The sequence below is a fragment of the Durio zibethinus genome, chromosome 27 (genome assembly GCF_047325235.1).
Source record: "Durio zibethinus cultivar Kanyao isolate XHJ-2024 chromosome 27, ASM4732523v1, whole genome shotgun sequence".
In the NCBI taxonomy this organism is placed as follows: Eukaryota; Viridiplantae; Streptophyta; class Magnoliopsida; order Malvales; family Malvaceae; genus Durio; species Durio zibethinus.
This window is the reverse complement of record NC_143188.1, coordinates 4250109-4272305: the sequence shown is the minus strand read 5'-3', so window position 1 is coordinate 4272305 and position 22197 is coordinate 4250109. Positions and strand designations below refer to the sequence as shown.

The 22197-nt window shown below is 31.9% G+C and overlaps 1 pseudogene across 1 annotated transcript; it reads right to left on the bottom strand.

Moving 5' to 3' along the window:
• Positions 1-15950: 15950 nt before the first annotated feature.
• LOC149510858 (putative calcium-transporting ATPase 13, plasma membrane-type pseudogene) lies at positions 15951-19369 on the bottom strand (annotated as a pseudogene). Its single transcript, XR_016334622.1, has one exon. The product of XR_016334622.1 is annotated as a putative calcium-transporting ATPase 13, plasma membrane-type pseudogene (transcript).
• Positions 19370-22197: the final 2828 nt, after the last annotated feature.

Here is a 22197-nt window from a genome sequence, read left to right as displayed (position 1 = left end):
GCTCAAATTTACTTTTCGTAAAAAAAACTATGTCATGTATGCAATGCAAAATATTACCATGTTGCTGCACATATTTTATTCTCCTTTTTAAAAAATTTTATTAATTGTTTTATTTGATTTTTTATTTTTAATTTAAATTTGAAGAAAATTTTTTTTTATTATATTAAAGTTTTTCTATAAATATTCTAATACACTAGTAATATTTTAAAAAAATCTTCTTACCTAAGGATTTTGTAAAGCATCGCTACTTGAAATATTTTTAGAATTTCATCATTGGATAAAATTTCTTTTTTCTCATTTTTTTATCACTTTATTTTAGTTCTTTTTATAAAAATTAATTTTATTTTACTAGTTTTTAGAAAAAGAGAAATTTTTATTGTAACGAATTTTTTTTAAAATACTCCAATACATTGGTAGTATTTAAAAAAAATCTTATCATAGAAAAATTTCGTAGGTATCACTATTCGAAGTACTTTTGAATCTTATCATCGGATAAAAATTTTCTTCTTTCCTTACATTTTTTATTAATTTATAAGGTTTATTCTAAAATTAACAAAATTATAAAAAAAACTTTATTATATACTTTATCGTTTATTTTTATTTATTTCAACAAAAATTTATTCTAACCGTTATAAACATTTTAATATGCATGAATATTAATAATAAAATTTATAATAATATATATATAATTCAAAAAATTTTTTTTTAAATTACTTGAACTGGACCGATCAACGGTCCGGTCAATGTAGGTTTGGGTCAGTTCAGCGGTTCGATCCGATTGGTTCGAGTTTAGCGATTTGAAACCGGTTTGGTCTGGTCTGGACCGATTCAACTGGAGCAATAGAGGTAAAGGGAGAACGGGTCATCGGATCAGGTGCGCGGATCTCGGGTCAGGTTACTGGTCGACGGACAGATCTTCTAGGGTCGAAACGCTGCCGTTTTGCTACTTTCCTAAACGACGTCGTTTTGAAGGCCTATTTAAAGGCCAAATCAGCTATTTTTTGTTTTATTCTTCTTCTTTCTCTCTCTTCCTCTTAGACTTTCTCATTCTCTCTCTAACAATTTAGAATTCGATGACTATTCTACTGCATCGACCGCCGTTGATGGTCTTCGACTGTCGTCTGTCGGTTGCCAAAAAAATCTAAAATCTCCAAGAATCTTCTCTTCACCCCCTAAATGCGAATCCGAGCTTAGTTTTGCAAAAATGGGCCTTGAACTGCGTAGATTTGGCCAAATGATTTTTTTATTTTTTCTTGTTTTTTTTTTGTTTTGGTGCTGAGATTCTTGTTCCAAGGATTGTGTTTTTTTTGTGTTTGATTTCTTTTTTTTTTTTTCGCGAAGATTTTTTGGAATCTGGCAGTGTATTTTTTTAATATATTTTTTATGTTTTTTTTTGCAAGGTTTTTGGGATTCTAGTATTGCAGGTGTTTTTGCAACTCTATTTATAGATCAAAAGAAAGATCAAAATATCATATTTTTTAAGATTTTGATTGCCTGTGATTAAAGTAGCCACCAGCTGTCAGAACGACTGCGGGTGGTTGTCAGAGCGGTTGGCAGCTGCAGGCGACTGTCAGAGCCGTTGGCAATGCGATTGTTGGTGATGGACAGAAAAGCTACCAAAAAGAGAAAAAAAGGAAAAAAAGAAAAAGAAAAAGAAAAAAAATAATTAATTAATAAAATGGTGTCTATAGTTGCCCCTCTTTGCCTAGTTTTGAGAGTAAAAAATAAGGCAAAGACAAACAGATAACTATTTTATCTGAAAAGAAAAAAAAAGCTAGTTTAATCAGAGACTCAATTTTTGATTTGATTTTTTTTTGAAAATTTAAAAAATCTCTTCTCAATAGAGGCTCAACGACTTTTGAAAATTTAAAAGGGCTCATATAAACAGAGGTTCAACTACTTTTAAAAATATAAAAAAACTCCTTTAAGCAAATGCTCAACAATTTTAAAGAATTATCTTGGAAAAAACTCTTCTAAGTAGAGGCTCAACAACTTTAAAAAATTTATCTTGAGAAAAATCTCTTTTAAACAGAGGCTCAACGATTTTAAAAATTCATTTTGAAAAAAGCTTCTCTAAGAGAGGCTCCACAACTTAAAAAAAAATCATCTTGAAAAAGCTCAAACAGAGGTTCAACAATTTTAAAAGTCATCTTAAAAAAGCTCCTCTAAGCAGAAGCTCAACAAATTTAAAAATCCATCTTGAAAAAGCTCATCTTAGCAGAGGCTTAACAACTTTAAAAATTCATCTTAAAAAAGCTCCTCTAGGTAGAGACTCAACAACTTTAAAAATCTAGAGGCTCAATAACTTTAAAAATCTATCTTGGAAAAGCTCTTTTCAGCAGAAGCTCAACAACTTTAAAAATTCATCTTGAAAAAAGCTCATCTAAGCAGATGCTTAACAACTTTAAAAATTTATCTTGAAAATTTTCTTCTCAGCAGAGGCTCGATAACTTTAAAAATCTATATTTGAAAAGCTCATCTCAGTAGAGGTTCAACAACTTTAAAAATTCATCTTAGAAAAATCTCTTCTCAGTAAAGGCTCAACAACTTTAAAAATTCATCTTAAAAAAATCTCTTCTCAGTAGAGGCTCAATAACTTTAAAAATTTATCTTGAAAAAGCTTCTCTCAGTAGAGACTCAACAACTTTAAAAATTCATCTTGGAAAAAGCTCTTCTAAGCATAGGCTTAACAATTTTAAAAATTCATCTTGGAAAAGTTCATCTCAGTAGAGGTTCAACAACTTTAAAAATTCATCTTGAAAAAGCTTCTCTCAGTAGAGGCTCAATAACTTTAAAAATTCATCTTAAAAAAGGTTCCCCTAAGCAAAGGCTTCACAACTTTAAAAATCTCATATGTTCTTGAAATCAAGTTCTCATATCTGAACAAGTAAATTTTTTTCTCTTGAAATCTTTTGTTTAATTATTATCCTTGTCTGAATATCAAAATCTTATTTTTTTTGTTAGGAAATGGAAAGTCTTTGTCCTTATTATAACTGTTCATGGATGCATATATTGAGTGCTTTAAATGCAATACATGTAATGCAATCAAAATTATTCATTATGGTAAAAAGGTTTTCAAAATCTCTCGATTTTTTTTTTGCTTTTTTTATAATAATTCTCAACAATTGCCATATGACCAATCTATTCTTAACATCCGACCATTGTATTCTTCCTTAACAATACTTTTCTTCTTCAAAAGTCTATAACATCAATGTCTTATCTTACTTTTCTCATCCTTTTTCATCTGCCTTTGTCAATTTTTAAAAAGTAATGCTGAGATTTTTCATGTTTGTTTTTCTTTTCATCATTTTAAGTTCAAGACAAACAAAATGCAATCACACATTTCTCTTATTTATATGGTGAACAAAAATATCAAATGAGAATAAAAGAATGGATAGACGTTATTTTCAAAGGAAAGATAGCATATTTCATTAGACTGATAATAAGTACATGGCAAAGTGTTTGAGTTGAAATAAAGGTGCTCAAATAATGATCACAAGATAATCATGAACAAAATATTTTCAAATTTTTTTAAAAAACTAAATCAGATGATTTTCTTGATTCTTCAGAGTTCGTCAAACTACATTTGCCCCTGTGTTATGGGATCTTCTCTTGATGATGCTTCTCATTCACATCCAAGTTGTCTTTTTAGATTTTCAGCTTAGATAAGTCATCATTTTTTTTTCATTTTTTAAAAGCAAAATATTTCTTTACAGCATCTGAATTTATTGGAGTAGGTAAATCAGCTTTATCCATCTCTGCCAAAATCAATGCCCTACCAGAAAAGGCATTTTTCACCATGTACGGGCCCTTTTAATTTGGTGTCCATTTTCCTTGATTGTCATGTTGATTTGGAAGGATCCTTTTCAGCACTAAGTCTCATTCCTTAAAGTGACGATGATGAATTTTTTTATCATGTGCTCATATTATCCTTTTTTAATATAATTGATCATAACAAAGTGCTATAAGTTTTTTCTCTTCAATGAGGTTCAATTGCTCATAACGATTTCGAACCCATTCTGCTTCTTCTAACTCTACCTCCATCAAGACTCTCAGTGAGGAAATTTTCATTTCGATCAGTAGCACAGCTTTCATTCCATATACCAAAGGGACCAGGATGGCCTTAGTAGATGTTCGGATCGATGTTTTATAAGTATGTAAAGCAAAGGGTAACTTTTCATGTCAATCTTTGTAAGTATCAGTCATTTTCTCAAAGATTCTTTTGATATTCTTATTTACAGCCTCCACTGCCCCATTCATCTTTGGATGATATGATGTCAAATTACGATGATGAATTTTAAACTGAGTGCACACTTTATTCATTATTTTACTATTCAAGTTTTTGACATTATCAGAAATAATCATCTTTAGAAGCCCATATCTGTATATTATCTCCTTTTATATGAACTTGCATACCACAGATCGGGTTACACTAGTATACGATGTAGCTTTTACCCACTTCGTGAAGTAATCAATTATCACAAAGATGAATCTATGTCTATTTGAAGCTTTTGGAGTGATGGGACCGATGACATCCATAGCCCACATAGAGAATGGCCACGGAGGAGTTAAAACATGTAATGCTATTGGAAAAGCGTGGATCTTATCAACATAAATCTGGTACTTATGGTATTTTTTGGTATAATTAATACAGTCACTCTCTATTATCAACCAATAGTAACTGACCTTCATAATTTGCCTAACCATCATATGACCATTTGTATGTGCCCTACAAACTCCATCATGCATTTTTTCAATAATCTTCTTTGCTTCAGCTGCATTCACACATCTTAAGAGTACTTGATCTCGACTCCTTTTGTAGAAGACATCTTTATCCAGGAAAAAACTTATAGCCAACCTTCTGATAATCCTTTTATCATTTTCTGTCGCATATTTCAGGTATTGCTGACTTTTAATATATTGCATAAATCATGATACCATGGCCTCCCATCAACTTTTTCTTCAACACCTGAGTAATGTGCTGGTACATTTTCACATCCAACTTGATGGGTTGGATCTCAGTATTTTCATATATTCTGATCATTACAGTTAGAGTAGCTAGTGCATCAGTAATTTGGTTTTTCTCTCTGGGTAGATGCTCAAACTAAATTTCTTCGAATTGCTTGATCAACTCAAAGATGTATTTATGGTATCAAATCAACTTGGAATCTCTTGTCTCTCATTCACCTTGTGACTGATAAATGACTAGTGCTAAATCTCCAAATACATCTAACACTTTGATTTTCTTTTCAATTGCTACTTGTAGACCCATAATATAGGCCTCATATTCGGCCATATTATTTGTGCAATTAAAATTTAACCTAGCTATGATGGGATAATAGTGCCCATCAGGAGATATTAAAATTACCCCAATACCATGACCCAAAGCATTAGCAGCTCCATCAAAATACATCCTTAAAGACTCTTCAATAGGTTCATTTTCTTCAATGGACATCACATCTTCATCAGAAAAATCCAAGTTCATTGGTTCATAATTTTTGACAACACGATCAGTAAGAAACTCGGTTACTTCATTTTTTTTTATAGTCTTTTGAGTCATATAAATGATATCATATTTTGAAAGCATAACTTGCCATTGTGCTATTCTTCCTGTTAATGAAGGCTTCTAAAAAATATATTTAATAAGATCTAACTTTGCTATGAGCCAAGTAGTGTGATAAAGCATGTATTGTCAAAACCTTCAAGCTGTCCAAGCCAATGCATAACACATATTCTCTAATAGAGAATACTTGGACTTGTAATCAATGAATTTCTTGCTCAAATAGTAAATTACTCGTTCTTTCCTGTTAGTTTCATCTCTTTGCCCCAGTACACATCCCATTGAATTTTATGCACTATTAAGTATAAAATCAAAGGTTTTTTCGGGATTGGTAGTACCAACACAAGTGGATTTGACAAGTATTCTTTGATTTTGTCAAAAGCTTCTTGGCATTCATCATTCCATTCTCCTAGATCATGTTTTCTAAGAAGCTTGAAAATGGGATCACACTTATAAGTGAGTTGAGAGATGAAACGAGCAATATAGTTCAATCTTCTCATAAAGCCTCGCACCTCTTTCAGGGTATGAGGAGGGGATAAATTTTGAATAGCCTGTATTTTATCTAGATCAACTTTGATTCCTCTTTCACTGACCATAAAGTGCAATAATTTTCTTGGTTTATATTGAATGTACATTTAACAGGATTCAATTTTTGCTGAAATCTTCTTAACCTATCAAACAAATTTTTGAGATTGACTACACGATCTTTTACTTCATGAGATTTTGCTATCATATCATCCACATACACTCCTATCTCTTTATGCATCATGTCATAAAAAAGAAGTCACCATTGCTCTTTGATAAGTGACACTAGCTTTTTTCAACCTAAAAGGCATGACTTTATAACAGAACGTCCCTCACATGGTCACAAATGTTATTTTTTTCATATCATCTCAAGCCATCTTAATGTGATTGTAACCTGAAAAGCCATCCATAAAGGAAAATATGGAATGCCTAACAGTATTATCTACTAGGGTATCGATATGGGGTAAAAAAAATATCTTTGGGACTCACCCTATTCAGGTCTCAATAATTGACACGCATTCTCACCTTTTCATCCATCTTGGAAATTGACACTATGTTAGCTACTTATTCAGGATATTTTATCACCTCTAAAAATCCAGCATCAATTTACTTTTTTACTTTCTCTTTAATTTTCAATAGCATCTCTGGCTTCATGTGCCTTAGCTTTTGTGTACTGGCTTACATTCAGGTTTCAAAGGTAACTTGTGTTCTATAATATCAATGCTGAATAGTGGCATATCTTGATAAGATCACACGAAAACATCCACATATTCTCAGAACAGCTCTTCTAGCTTCTGTCTTTTAATTGGTAAAAGGGATGTACCAACTTTAACTTCTCTTTTATTTTCATTATCTTTCAAATTTACTAATTCAGTAATTTTTTGATAGGCCTTTATTGGCTTATTTTCATGTTTTATTAATTTTAACAAATTAAGAGGTAGTGTGTAACTATCTGAATTTTTTTTATTATCAAGTTCGTCAACATGAATTAAGTTTTTAAAATCAAATATGAGATTATTGTCATGATTATCTTCGTGTTCATTATTTGAGACCCTGCAAAAGGTAAAATGAAGAGAACATTAGCACACAAAAATGAAATGGTAAGAAAAAAAAGAAATGATTTGAATGAGTGAAAGTGAAACAGATAGAAGAAATATGGATGCATCTTTTAAGCCTTTTATTAAAATGACAAACATAAACACGTCACAAAAGATCTCCTAATGCTCATAGAAAGCAATTAGGGATTTAAAATTCCATAATACATTACTTTTTCAAAGTTTTAAAGACAACAGGCAGCTCTATAACTTTTCAATTATCTAGCTCAAAATTTGAAGGACAAAGATATACGAATAGCTCTTCACTTTGACTCTTCTTTTCTCCATCACCCACCATTTGAATGGCCATCTTTGAAAATTTTTTCACGAATCCTGAACTTAGGGCTCCAGGTAAATCTGGGTAAATATATCCTCCAAAACGAAAAGAATCATAGAGGTATGAAATGACCATAGGCTCTGACTTCAGCTCATATCTCTCAAGATTAGTATCATTTTATCTTTTTTCTCATTCACCATTTTCATTCTGTCCTTTTTTGTTGGCTTATATCCCAAGCTGAATCTATCTCTCTTTTCATATATGGCCGATGACTTTGTGATTCCTTACAGATTCTTTCCAAGTTTGACTTTAGGTCACTATCCCATCTTGGTAAGCTGTTTGACTACCATTTTAGTTTTCGTAAACAAGTGTGACGAATACAATTTAGATCCTTCAGTACATATGTTGCATTGACAATCTCAAAAAATTTATAAAAGCATTATAGTACTTCATCTGCTAATTTCACATAAGGAGTATTTATCGATTGAGTTACCAATAAATCTTTTTTCTTCTGTCACACATGTTAGCTTTTTTTCAACAATGAATTTGACTTTCTGATGTAATAAAGATGAAACAACACCTATCATATGGATCAACGGCCTACCCAATAAGTAATTGTATGAAGGAGAGATATCTATAACTTAAAATTTCATGTTAAAAGTGCACAGGCTAATCTGTAATGGTATTTATAGTCTCTCAGCACTTCTCTTCGAGTTCCATCAAAGGCTCTCACTATCATATGACTAGGCTTCATATAAGATCCATTAATAGAGAGTTTTGTCAGAGTAGTCACATACATAACATTGATGAATGAGCCATTATCAATCAAAATCTTAGCCATTATGACTTTTACATTTAACAATAATATGGAGAGCCTTGGTACTTCTATCACTAAAAGAAATATAGTTTAGAATTGTCAGATTGCCAACAAGTTGTTCCACATATTTAACAAAAGCATTGTGAGGCACATATGCTTGATTTTGCACTTTTAGTAAAGCATTACAATGCGACTCTGAACTGAGCAATAATGATAATAGCGAAATCTTAGCTGACATCTTGTTCAGTTGTTCTACCACGTTATACTCACTATGTTTTATTAGCTTTAAGAATTCACAAGCTTCACGCTCAAAGATCGACTTCTGACATTCTTTTTCTGAGGCTGCAACAGGATTACTCTGACTTTTCTTTTTTTTTCCTACCTTTACTTTTTTCATTTTAGCTTTTCTAAAGTTTTTGGGGTATAACACTTCCCACTTCAAGTCATACCTTTTACGTCCATTATGTTCGTAGTATCTAGGTTAACTACAACATCACAATCATATTTTCATGATATTACTTTATCATTCTAATATAGAAAAGGGTCAAAAATTTTAATTGTCACTATTGATCAAAAGACGAGCTTTTGTAGCTTCAGTATCAACTTCTCATCATAATAAATAGTTATCGATCTACGCACAAACTTATTCTTTGAATCAATGGTAGACAGTTTAGCTTTCATCAACTTTTTTTTTTCAAAAAACTTTATCTGATCCATATCTATCATTTTCTGCACTTTTTGATGGAATTGGCCATAATACTCGATAGAGTGCCCCAAAGCACCTTTGTGGTAGTTACACTTCTCAATTGAATTGATCGTTATGGAGTGATCATGAAACTCTATTGATTTTAACATATCCGTTTTATCTAAGGCTTCAAACATCTTAGCCATTAGAGTTTTAACTTTCTCTATCCCTTTCTTCACATAGCTTGCTTACTAATCAATTAAAGCATTTATTGATGGTCTAGTATGATTTGGTAAAGGGTTCCCATTAACATTTGAAGTTCTTCATTGGCTGGTCTCAAAATTTAACACCCCTTCATTGATTAATCCTTGCACTTTGCATTTCAAGGCAGTACAGTTCTTAGTAGAATGGCCTGAATTTCCATAATGATAATCGCAATGTACATTAAGGTCATACCATTTAAGAAACGGAGGTTTCAAAGGCTCAACAATAACAGGGGCTAGTAAATATTTTTTGACAAGTTGAGGTTACAAATCCGTGTATGTCATAGGTATAGGATCGAAAATGATTTTTTCTTGGGTAGTTCTTGGGGCTCTCGAACCACTATAAAGATTAAACCTCCATTCTGATCTGATGGATGTAACAGGACGATTGTAGGTGGGTGTCCGAAAGGATGACTGAAAATGAGGTGGATAAGCTGGTGGTTGTAGTGGCTGGTATGGTTAATATGAATGAGGGATAGATGTAACATTGTTTACGGAAAGGCAATGGGTTTGGTAGACTGGTGCAGGGTAGGGTGTGAGACCTCTAAACTGTTACCTTACATAGTTTATCGCTTGGGCTTCATTTTTTTTCTTTTTGGGCACTGTACCTTTTTTTGCTCCACTTGTCTTTCATGCATCAAGCTTACCATTTTTTATGATATTTTTAATGATTTCACCTAATATTACTATATCTGTAAAATTTTTGATTGCATTGCCTATCAGTTTTTCATAATATGGTACTTTCAAGGTATTCACAAATAAGATAATTGTCTCTTTTTCAGTGAGATGAGATTAGACTTGTGCAGTCACATCTCTCCATCTTTGTGCATACTCTTTGAAAGTTTTTGTTATTTTTTTTCATACTCTGCAAAGATAGGCGATCCGGAGCTAGATCTATAACGTGCTGATATTGTGTAAGAAATACCCTTGAGAGCTTTTACTAGAAATGAATACAAGTCCTATCTAATTGAACATACCATCTAGCTGCAGAATCCGTAAGACTACCTTAAAAATATATGCATTAATTACTTTTCATCATGAGCATGTACTGCTATTTTTTGACAGTACATGGTGATATGGGTCATCAGGCATTTTATGCCATCATATTTTTTAAATTTAGAAACCTTAAATTTAGGTGAAATTACCACGTCAGGGATCAAACAAAGCTCGGTTGCATCTATAGAGCCATAAAAATTTATTCTTTTTACTGTCCTAAGCCTTTCTTTCAATAGCTTTATCTTTTCCTGGGCACTAGTGTCTTCCATTTTCTAAGGTATATTTATTCATAGTTTTCTCTTTCTTTGGGATCATCCAAATCAGGAACTAAGATTGGCTCAGCTAGTTTTTCCATCATAACATGATTAACAAAATTTTAGAATTGTCTTAGAGTAGGTGTGGATGTCATTCCTGGATAAGGATTAGAATATCCATCGAGAGTGGGAATTTACACTTTGGATAAGGATTGGAATATTCTTGAACCTTTATTACCATAATTTTAAAAAATTAGAATGCCATGTGTAGAAAAATTTTATTTTTTAAAATTTTTTTGAAAGAAAACAAAAATGATGCAAATGATGTATGAATGCAAGTGAAAAATATTTGCACTTGGATAAATTTCAACACTAGAAATTTTCATTGATTCCATTCAGCTTTGATTACATGGGATTTATCATACTAGAATATATCCATAAAAGTGTTTGACTTGCTCATAATGGTCTTTCACCTCGTCTAGAAAGTTTACTAGGAGCTGTCTGTATTCTCCTATTGGATTGACTTCTTGTCTTAATGCTTCTACCTTTTTAACCACTTTTCATACTTTTTTTACTGCCTTACAAACTTGATTAGTCAGATATTCTATGTACTATTGCCTTTCTAAGCTTTTTACCTTTCACCTCATACGAGCATTTTTTTTTTAATCACATGTGAAGATCCAATCTTTTTCCCTTCCCTGCCACTCATTTATTATTGCTGAAATACGATTCTTATGTCTTGTATTGTAGCTCTAACCTTTGGATCACCCAGTGAAGTAATTTTTTCTCATTCAGTACTTCTAGGTGCTTTCTTCTCTCTTTTGTGACTGTAGCCTTCAACCTTTCTTTTTTCTTTTGACATTCCACCAATCTTGCTGAAGTCACAGTATATAACCCTTTCCAATTCTGACATTTTTAAAAAATTTTGGTGGCTTCCTCTTGTTTTTCTTGAGCTTTACCTTTCTATTGGTTCATTTTTTTTTTAAGCTCATCCATTTTGCATTGTCGACTAAGGTAAACTTAGTGACCTTTCTAGTCTTGAATTGGACTCGTAACATTTTATTTTTTTGGTGTAAATCTTTCAAATCATTATTGGGTACATCTCGTTCTTTTATGATCTTTTCCAATCTGTTCTCTTATATTTTTACTTTATATTTCAACTGTCCCATATTCTCATGAAGTCTCAAATTTTCTCTTTTTATTTCTTCTTTTTTAGCTTCTAATTCTTTCTTAACAAGCTCGACTTCTGATAGTCGCATTTCTGTCGAAAGATTAGTCGATTAGTGTGAGCTATCATCAGGAGAAAGTACTATGTCTCTAGGCCATCTTGCTTTTCAAATATGGTAATCAAGAGTGACTTTGTTGATGAAAAGCCCTAATCTTATTCTTCACATTTTCTTTCATGCTTGGATTAACTACTCCGAGGTTCTTGGTGAATTTAGTTCCTTGTAAATGAATTCTACTTGAACCAAACTATGAGTGACAAGAATAAACTGTTTTGCACCAAATTGCCTAAGCACCATCAATGGAGCGTAACTCATAACACCCCATAACCCTAACAGTGGTATCCACGGCTCATTTCCTCCACAATACAACAAAGGCACACGAGGCATCCAAGACACCATCCATTCAATTTTATCATCGGTAAGCTTTCGTAAGAAAAAGACCCACTCTTTCTTAGTCTTCAATGTTGGCCATTAGCTTTTACAGAACACTTTAATTAGTGCTTTTTTTCATAGATATGACTTTGAGAATACATTTTTTTCGTACTTGAAATAACTTCTAACTCATACATATAATAACGGTGCACATCCTATGAACAATCTTTTTCCATTTCATCAATAGAAATTTAATGATTGGATGGTTTCTGCTAGAACTGCTGGTGCAGGATTAATTGCTTGGGTTTCAATTTGCTCAAAAAAGTTTACCACAATTATCTCAATATAACCCAAAGTCTTCGAAAAGAACACCATGCCATACAATGATAGAGCAAATACAATCACGCCTTGATCATCATTTAAATGCTCCTGAATGAAGTTTTAGAGAAAGTCCCAACGAATGTCGAGATGTTCACCTTTAGGCTTCACGAAGGAATCAATGGTATCCACTTTAACCCTCATAAGCTTGGCCAACTTTTTACGATAACCTGATTTTAGCTTTCAGGTAAATACTTTATCTGGACATTGTAGTTATCTCGAGCAAAATCGAATATTCTTTGATAGTTGACACCAAATCTTTCTGATTAAAAGTGAAACATCTATTGGATGGATCCTAAAATTATATAGCTACCCTAATCAACTGTTCATTCATCACTACCAAAATAAAAGATGTAATCTGCTTGTACTTCTTGTAAAAATTTTCTTTTCTTTCTTCATTTAACTGACTCCAGATAGCGGCTAAGTCTTCTAAATCATTCTGTGTGAGATCTAAATGTACCTTTTCAGGTAACTCTGACATATAACCGATAGGAAGGCAATATCCACTCTTTTGTTGGGCTTCTTTTGACTAAACATGTACTTTATTATACGGCTCACATGAGACACTGACTGAGGATGAGTAAATCTATAATTCTATGGGATCCATAAAGATTTTTTAAGAGAAAGCCGTCCTAGAGCAAATATCTTGATGCAGAACTGTATGATATGATTATGCAAAAAAAAAAAAAAAACAAAATTGAGTTAGTGTGAGGAAGTGGTTTAAGAAAAAATATTTTTTTGTGTTTTGAGATTTTTTTGTTTTATTTTATTTTGTATTAGACATAGGTATTTCCTATAAAAAGGTGGACGAGGCTCTACCTAACACTGATTTTCTAGGCTTATTACATGCTGAGTTTGGATTAACACGTATCTAAAAGTTCTCAAATTGTTCTTCACTATCGTTCACATTGGACTAGTAAGGCAATCCGATCCTCACCCATTACAGGCTACGAACATAAATGGTTCAATTTGAGTGAAAGTATTTCGCTTGCCATTGCGAAAGTTATCACCTCACGAGAGCATAGGTACTATACTTCCTCCTATAAGGGACGGAGCCCAGGTATAAAGCTCATTTATGGGATGCATCATGTTATTGTGTGTACAAATATATCCTAATTTGTTGAGAGTAATATATACAGAAAAATAAAGCATAAAAGGCATAGTAAAAGAAACATGTGTGAATTTTTTCTTTTTGTTTTCAATTTGTTTTTTTTTTTTTTACTTTTTTGTTGAAAGTAAAAAATAAAAATCTAAGAAACCGATTAGGACTGTTTAAATCAAAATTTAAGGATAACATGTAGTTAATTTTGGCCTGACTCTAAAAAACAAATGGCATCACCAGTGGAGTCGCCAAACTGTCGTAACGATTTTGTGTCTACCCGACAAATTTGAAAAAAAATGAAAAAGAGAGTCGCCACTAATCTTTTTTGGCTAGGTGTGATTGACCACCTATTAAAACATATCATTTTAACAAAATTTTAAATTTATTAAAATTTATTAAATAGATAATTTTATGGTCTAGGAAACAGTTTGGGTTCGGAAGTCGATTATGCATAGGAAAGGATTAGCACGTCCACAACACCCGTTTAAAACGGTACCAATTAATTACATGTTATCTGTTGATTTTGATAAAAACAGTATTATTTTCGGTGTTTGAAAAATGATTTTTTAAATAATTTTCGTAGTTTTTCATTTATTAGAATTTTTTTTTGCTCAAATTTTATTCGAGAAAAATAAATTAGAACCCTTTTATCAAAATAATTTTTAAAATGTTCCAGTACGTTGGTAACATTAGAAGAACCTTTTCTCATTTAGATTTCTTAGGCATCACTTCTCGGAATACCTTAGAATCTCATCTTTGGATGCTCAAATTTATTTTTCGTAAAAAAAACTATGTCATGTATGCAATGCAAAATTTTACCATGTTGATGCACACATTTAATTCTCCTTTTTTAGAATTTTATTAATTGTTTTATTTGATTTTTTATTTTTAATTTAAATTTGAAGAAAAAAAAAGAAATTTTTATTATATTGAAGTTTTTCTATAAATATTTCAATACACTGATAATATTTTTAAAAAAATCTTCTCACCTAGAAATTTTGTAAAGTATCGCTACTCGGAATACCTTTAGAATCTCATCATTAGATAAAATTTCCTTTTTCTCTTTTTTTTATCACTTTATTTTAGTTTTTTTTATAAAAGTTAATTTTATTTTACTAGTTTTTATATATAAAAAAAATTTATTGTATCGAAAATTTTTTATAAATACTCCAATACACTGGTAGTATTTAAAAAAAATCTTATCACCTAGAGATTTCGTAGGTATCATTACTCAAAATACCTTTAAATCTCATCATCGGATAAAAATTTCCTTTTTTCCTTACATTTTTTTATTAATTTATAAGGTTTATTCTAAAATGCACAAAATTATAAAAAAAAAACTTTATTATATACTTTATCATTTATTTCAACAAAAATTTATTCTAACAGTTATAAATATTTTAATATACATGAATATTAATAATAAAATTTATAATACTATATATAAAAAAATTCAAATAATTTAAAAAAAAATACCTGAATCGAACCGGTCAACAGTCTGTCAACGTGGGTCTGGGCCGATTTAGCAGTTCAATCCGGTCTGATTCAATTGGTTCGGGTTCAGCGGTTCGACGTCGATCTGGGCCAGTTCAACTGAACCGGTAAAGGCAAAGGGAGAATCGATCGTCGAGTTGGGTGCGCGAATCCCGGGTTGAGTTGCGAGTCGACGTGCGGATCCTCTAGGATCAAAACGGCATCGTTTTGCTACTTTCCTAAACAGCGTCGTTTTGAAGGCTTATTTAAAGGCCAAATCAGCTATTTTTTTTTTTTGTTTTCTTCTTCCCCTTTCTCTCTCTAGCAATCTAGAATCTAGTGACTGCTCCGACACGTCGGCCTCAATTGATGGTCGTAGGCTGCCATCTATTGATCGTCGAAAAAATCCGAAATCTCCAAGAATCTTCTCTTCACCCCCCTAAACACGAATCTGAGCTTAGTTTTACAAAAAAAAAAAGACCTTAAACTATGTCGATCTGGCCTGTAAGATTCGGCCAAAGGATTTTTTATTTTTTATTTTTGTTTTGGCGTTGAGATCTCGTTCTAGAGATTGTCTTTTTTTTTTTGTGTTTGATTTCTCTTTTTTTTTTTTCACGGAGATTTTTTAGAATATGGTAGTGTGTTTTTTTAATCTATTTTTTGTGTTTTTTGTTTTTGTTTTTTTTTTTTGTAGGGTTTCTGGGCTTTTCCTTTTGCAAGCAGCTTTATTTATAGAGCAAAATAAGATCAAAATCTCATATTTTTTGGGATTTTGATTGCCTATGATTAGGATAGCTATTAGCTGTCAGAACAGCTGTCGGTAGTTGTCAGAGCGGCTGGCAACTGCAGGCGGCTGTCAGTGCCGTTGGCAGTGCGACTGCCGGCGGTCAATAGAAAGGTTGTCAAAAGGAGAAAAAAAAAGAAAATAAAAAAAAAAGAAAAAATTAATTAATTAATAAAATGGTGTCTACAAATAATAAAATAACAACAATGAGCGGCAATTCTGAATTATGGTGTCCTACTTCCTCCATTTCACATAGCTGAGAATGGGTTTCTGTGGAACAGGTATGAACTTGACAGCCCAACCAATGGGCCAGGACATAGCTGCAATTGCGATGCAGGCACCCCATTGGCCCCAATTCAACCTCTCTGTATCAGCAAACCGTTTCAGAAATTCTACCATAACTACTTGAAGAAGAATGGTTGTGGCAATGATTCCCATAAACAACTTGTTCTTGTGTATCCCCTCAAATACGTTCTTCTTTTCTAGCTTCCTTGCGTTAAATTCGTTGAAGACTTGGCACAGAACAAAAGTGTTGAAGATCAAGGTATCATTGACCTTCTCTGTTACGCCAAAGATTGATTCACCGCTGAATTGCAGGGCAAGAAGCACTGCTATCTGGTATAAAGCTTGAGCTAGTAGGTTCCTCCACATGATGTTTGTGATCAGTGGCTCTGTTCGACCCACGGGTGGTTTCTCCATCAACTCCCTTGTAGGCCGCTCAGTCGCAAGAGCCAGAGCACCCAATGTGTCCATGATCAAGTTCACCCACAATAACTGGACAGCTGTTAGAGGGACTTCACCTGCTGAAACTGCTGCTACGAAGTTGATACAAAGTGCAGCAACATTTACAGTAAGCTGGAATTGAATGAACTTCTGGATATTCGTGTAGACACATCTTCCCCACATCAAGACCGTGGCCACAGAAGCGAAATTGTCATCCAAGATGACAATATCTGAGCTCTCTTTCGCCACTTCAGTTCCCTGAATTCCCATGGATAGTCCTATATCTGCTTCCTTGAGCGCTGGTGCGTCATTTGTGCCATCACCAGTGACTGCAACTACATGCCCTTTCTGTTTCAAGCACTGTACCATTAGAAGTTTATCAAAAGGAGAGGACCTTGCCATAACTCGGATTTTTTCTACTTTCTCCATCCTCTCCTGTGGTGTATAATTCCTGAATTCCTCACCTTCTACCACCGCATCACTGGAAAATTCCTCACCACGCCTGAGAATCCCACATTCAGTAGCTATGGCTCTTGCAGTGAAAACATTGTCCCCAGTGATCATTTTGATGTTTACTCCAGCATATTGGCAATCTTCTACAGCCTTCTTCACTCCAGGTCTGCATGGATCCTTTATACCCACTAGTCCTAACAGGGCCAAGCTGTCTTCTTTAAGCTTTTTCTGCTCTTTTAGATTTTCGTACTCTTCTTTTGGAACTTGTTTATGGGCAAAAGCAATGCACCTGAGGCTGCTCGCAGCCATGCCTTGAATAATTTGCTCAAATTTCATCCTTTCCACATCATTGAAATCTTTCACGATTCCAGAAGCATCATAGTAGCTTGAGCACATTGCTAGAATCATCTCAGCGGCTCCTTTCCAGTGAAGATGGACAGTGCCATCATCTTTCTTCACAATCAAAACCCCACTTCTTTTTTTCTGAGAATTGAAGGCTTCCACTTGGCGTATTTCACAACTCTTCTTCATCTTCTCCATATCCATCTTCAGTTCCAGGACAGCCCATGAAAGTATTGCCTTTTCTGTAGGACTGCCTGAGAATTCAAATTCTGTTCCTGAAGAAGCTCTGTAAACACTACCAGTAGTATTTAAAGCAACTCCCTGATGGATCAAGTCAACAACAAATGGAGAAATTGAAGAAGCACCCTCTTCCGTAGATTCTTGGCCAAGCCAAAATTTTGTCACCTTCATTCGGTTGAGTGTGAGAGTACCTGTTTTGTCAGTACAAATTGTGGTGGCTGAGCCCATTGTCTCACAGGCAGAGAGCTTTCTCACCATTGCTTGATCTGCCATCATTCTCTTCATCGAATAAGCCAGAGTCAGTGTGACAGCTAATGGCAATCCTTCTGGAATTGCAACTACAACGATGGTAACAGCAGCAGCTACGATTCCCACCACAGCATTTATTACATCATCAGCCTTTGTCTTGCCTCTATTGAACTCCCGGTTTCCATTCTCATCTGTTGTATTGCCTGTGAAGTAACGAACCAACAAAACGACAAGAACCAGGAAAGCAACTGCTAAGCCGACCTTACCAATTGATGAGGTCAGCTTGTTTAAACGCGCTTGTAAGGGTGTCTGATCATTAGTGTCACGGCTGATCTGGCTCATCATTTGGCCCCATGTTGTATTCATGCCAACAGACGTGACAAGCATCCTAGCGTACCCATCAGCCACCTTGGTCCCTGAAAACAAGAATGGATTTTGGCTGCGATTTACCTCAACATGGTCACTTTCCCCGGTCATGCTTGATTCATCGACATGCAAAGAATGTCCATCTAAGAACAATCCATCAGCAGGAACTTGATCTCCAATTTTTAGGCACACAATGTCTCCAACAACGATATCAAATATTGAAATTTGCTGGCGCCGACCTCCTCGTACAACATCAATCTGAATATTGTTGCTGACTTTTGATAACTTGTCAAATTGTCTGTTCTGCCTATAGTTACTTATGGCAGAAACAGCAATGACAAGAAATACAGCTACGAATATGCTTCCACCGTCGTACCACCCTTCTTTGGGCCCGTGTTCTTTGATTCCAAAGCCAAGTGAAAGAGCTGCACAGCCTAAAAGAATCATTATTGTAAGGTCTTGAAATGCTTCAATCACAAAATGTAAAATGGTCTTCGTTGGTGGTTTCCTATACGTGTTGGAACCGAATGCCTCATGTCGGCATGCAATGTCTTCGGTGCTGCCAGAAATGCCAACCTCGGTGTCGGTGCCAAGAGCAGAAGCCACACCATCAACCCCATCATGATTTTTCAGCTTCTCGATTTTTTTCTCTTTCACTAGCTCAATGAGAGTTGTTTGATCAATTTGGAAAAGACTGTTTTCCGGTATAACAGTGAGTGAAACACGAGATGATGAGCGAGGAATAGCCTTGGTTTTTTCTTTGGGTGTTGGAGGCTTGACAACAAGGGATAAAAATGTTCTAGAACAATAGATGGTAGTGAATATGGTGTGCCACTTCTTTTTGGGCTTGCATAGGTTAGCTGGAACTTGGAGTATACATTCTATTCCAAGCATGCTTGCATGAAACATGGCAGTCATAATTAAAAAAAAAAAGAGTACGCAAAACAATATGATAGATATACACTAAAGGAAAGAAAGCTTGCACTGTATTTTTTTTATTATCAGATTGCGGTCTTTTATGAAAAAAAAAAAAAAGAAAAAAGAAAAAAAAAGAAATGAAAGGAAAAGTTTACAACTATTTGGTTTGTAAAGATTATGGCAAACAATCAACTTTCATGAAGAAGAAAGCTTAGCTGATAGCCTGATTTTGCTTGATGATAACCAATAATAAAACCTAATATTTATATACTTCTCAGACATCCACCGCGTTGATGCTTTTCATATATATAGATTTGCTTGGATTGGAAGAAAGATGTTGGAATTGAGAAACACATTTACAATTAGGTATTTACTTTCCTTTTTGCTTTTGTGTGTTCCCTTAAGCTTGAAGGAGAGAAGTCAAAAGAAAGCGCACCCTTGGTCCCAATCAGCCAATGACAAGGCAAGGCGACCAAGAAGACGATCGGCAGATATCTTTATTGATGTCAGGCTAACCCTTGCAATCTAAAATCTTATCTTGTTATTAAAGATTCCAACCGCAACTACGAAACTAACGCTGCAAAATTTTGAAAATAAGTCGGCATGTTGTCTTTTTGAAAGAAAAAAAAAAAATCCTCTTTCCAATTTTGCAATTGTACTAAATGTATTTTTTTAGAAAACAAAAGAAAATTAGCCCGTACGGAAACAGTGTACTGCTAACCTTCTAGGAATAAATTAATTAATCAAATTTCATTATTTATTATCCAATTAATCAGTAGTTCAAAATTTTATGGGTTCCCTATAGACACCATTTAAGATAATTAAAATATTATTTAAAGAATTACATTTAATCCGCTATTCTCGCTAACTTTAATAAAAAAATAATGCATTAATTATAATTTTTTTCTTAAATATCATTTTTAACCATTGTCAATATTCACTGACTCACCAGTAACATTTCTCAAGTTTTATAAAAAACAATTTTAGACAATTACATGTATCGATAAAAAATTATAATTATGAATAAAATAATTTTTAATATAAATAAAAAAACTAAACAAATAAAAATAACAACTAATAAATTATTTTATAATTAACTAGTTTGTTACTCGTACAATACATGAATTATCTTGTTTTATTTTAATTATTTTTCAATTATCTTGCTTTATTAATTTTCTTTTAATTATTTTGAAATCAATTATTTTTTAATTGTAATTGAAACAATTTTTTTAGGAGATTTAGTTTGTGATGTTACAAGTTAAAAACTATTTATTATTTAATTTAGTTATTTGTTATCTAGACACATAAGATAATTTTTAATTTTATGTTATTATCAAATAAATATATTTAAAAAATTATTAATTATTCAAATTTTTAAAATTTAAAAGAAAGACAAAATCATATATATCTAATTATTTATGCTTGAAATTAATTTATAGGTAAAATATAATGGAAAAAATCCTATAAATCATAGTTAATTATAATGTTATTTCAAAAATTACAAATTATTTTTTTAATTTCAATTATTTTTCTCTTGCCAAATAATCTCATACACTTTAAGTATAAATATTATCATATGAAAAATATATAATTTTATATCAATTAAATATTTGAAAGTTAGTTAAATAAATTTAATTCAATTAAACTAATTAAAATAAATTAAGAAAACCCGTATTTTTGAATTCATAGTCATGTTTGATTAATAAACGCTTTACAAAATTCAAGCAAAGGAAATAAAAAAAAAATGCAATTGAACTATAATTGAATATAATTTTTTAATTTATTAGGAAGTAGACTTATTCATTAGTTAGGTTATGGATTAGATTTATAATTTTATGCATAACTTTTTAAATACAGATTCAAAATATTATTAAATTAAAATTTTATTTAATTTTAAATTTAAAATATATTTTAATATTATAAAATTTAAACATTTTAATAATAAATATAAATTGAATAAGTGATTTGAGTCAGACTTGAAATTGAATCTAAAATTTAGAAATGTTTACATATGAATGCCACCAAATTCATGGGCACTTCTTAATTTTTTAAATTCATATTTTTTAAAAATTATGTTTAAGAAAATATCAAGTACTTACTAAATAAGATTTGATTTGAAAAATAAAAAAGAGTGAAATTAAATTGGATTTCAATTTATCCTAACTTTTTTATAAATTAAAAGAGTGTTATGACTTTGAAGAGGAAGAAGTACAAAGATTACAAATTTTTACACAAAATCATAATTGTGGGCTGATTATATTATAGATATAAAATATGATTTCAAATCCAATTAGTTATTGTTATTTGTAACAATATTTTGATATAAATAATATGTTCAAATCAATGTAATTAAGCAGACTATTAATGAAAATATATTTTGCATATTGTAAAAAAGATGAATTAAAAGAAAAAAAATTACTTGATTGAGTAAAGAGTCAAATATAAAGAAAAAAAAGGCTTATAGACAATAGCAACAAAATAGAAAAATAAATATTTTCTTTAACTTTGCATCTTGTAACATATGAAAAAAGAAAGCCAATTGAAAGAAAAAATATAACTAATTGAATGAAAAGTCAAAAGTAAAGAGAAAAAGTCTGTGGAGAGTACCTACAAAATATAAGAATATTTATGTTTATGTAATTTTATATCTTGAAATATATATATATATATATATATTTATATATATAAAGTCAAAGTTAAAGATTGTAAGCTTATCATAAGTATCTAAAAAAGAAAAAATAAATGTTTTTATAACTTTCACTTTTTAATATAAAAAGAAAATGAGGTAACACAAAAATGGAGAACAATGACAAAAAAATTTTTTTGATGTTAAGGAATGATATTAAACAATCATTTATAAATTATTAATAGATTAAATTTGATCCTTTTAAATAATAAAAGATTATTATGAAATCTGAAGATAAAATTTTATTTAATATTTTTAAAATTTAAGATATATATAAAAATTAATTTTAAAATATAAAAAATATATATGATTGTTCTAATTGAAAATGATATATGAAGTTTTTATAATTCAACAGGCAAACTTTACAATTATTAATATTATAAATTTAATTGTAAAGATAACAAAAATATAAAC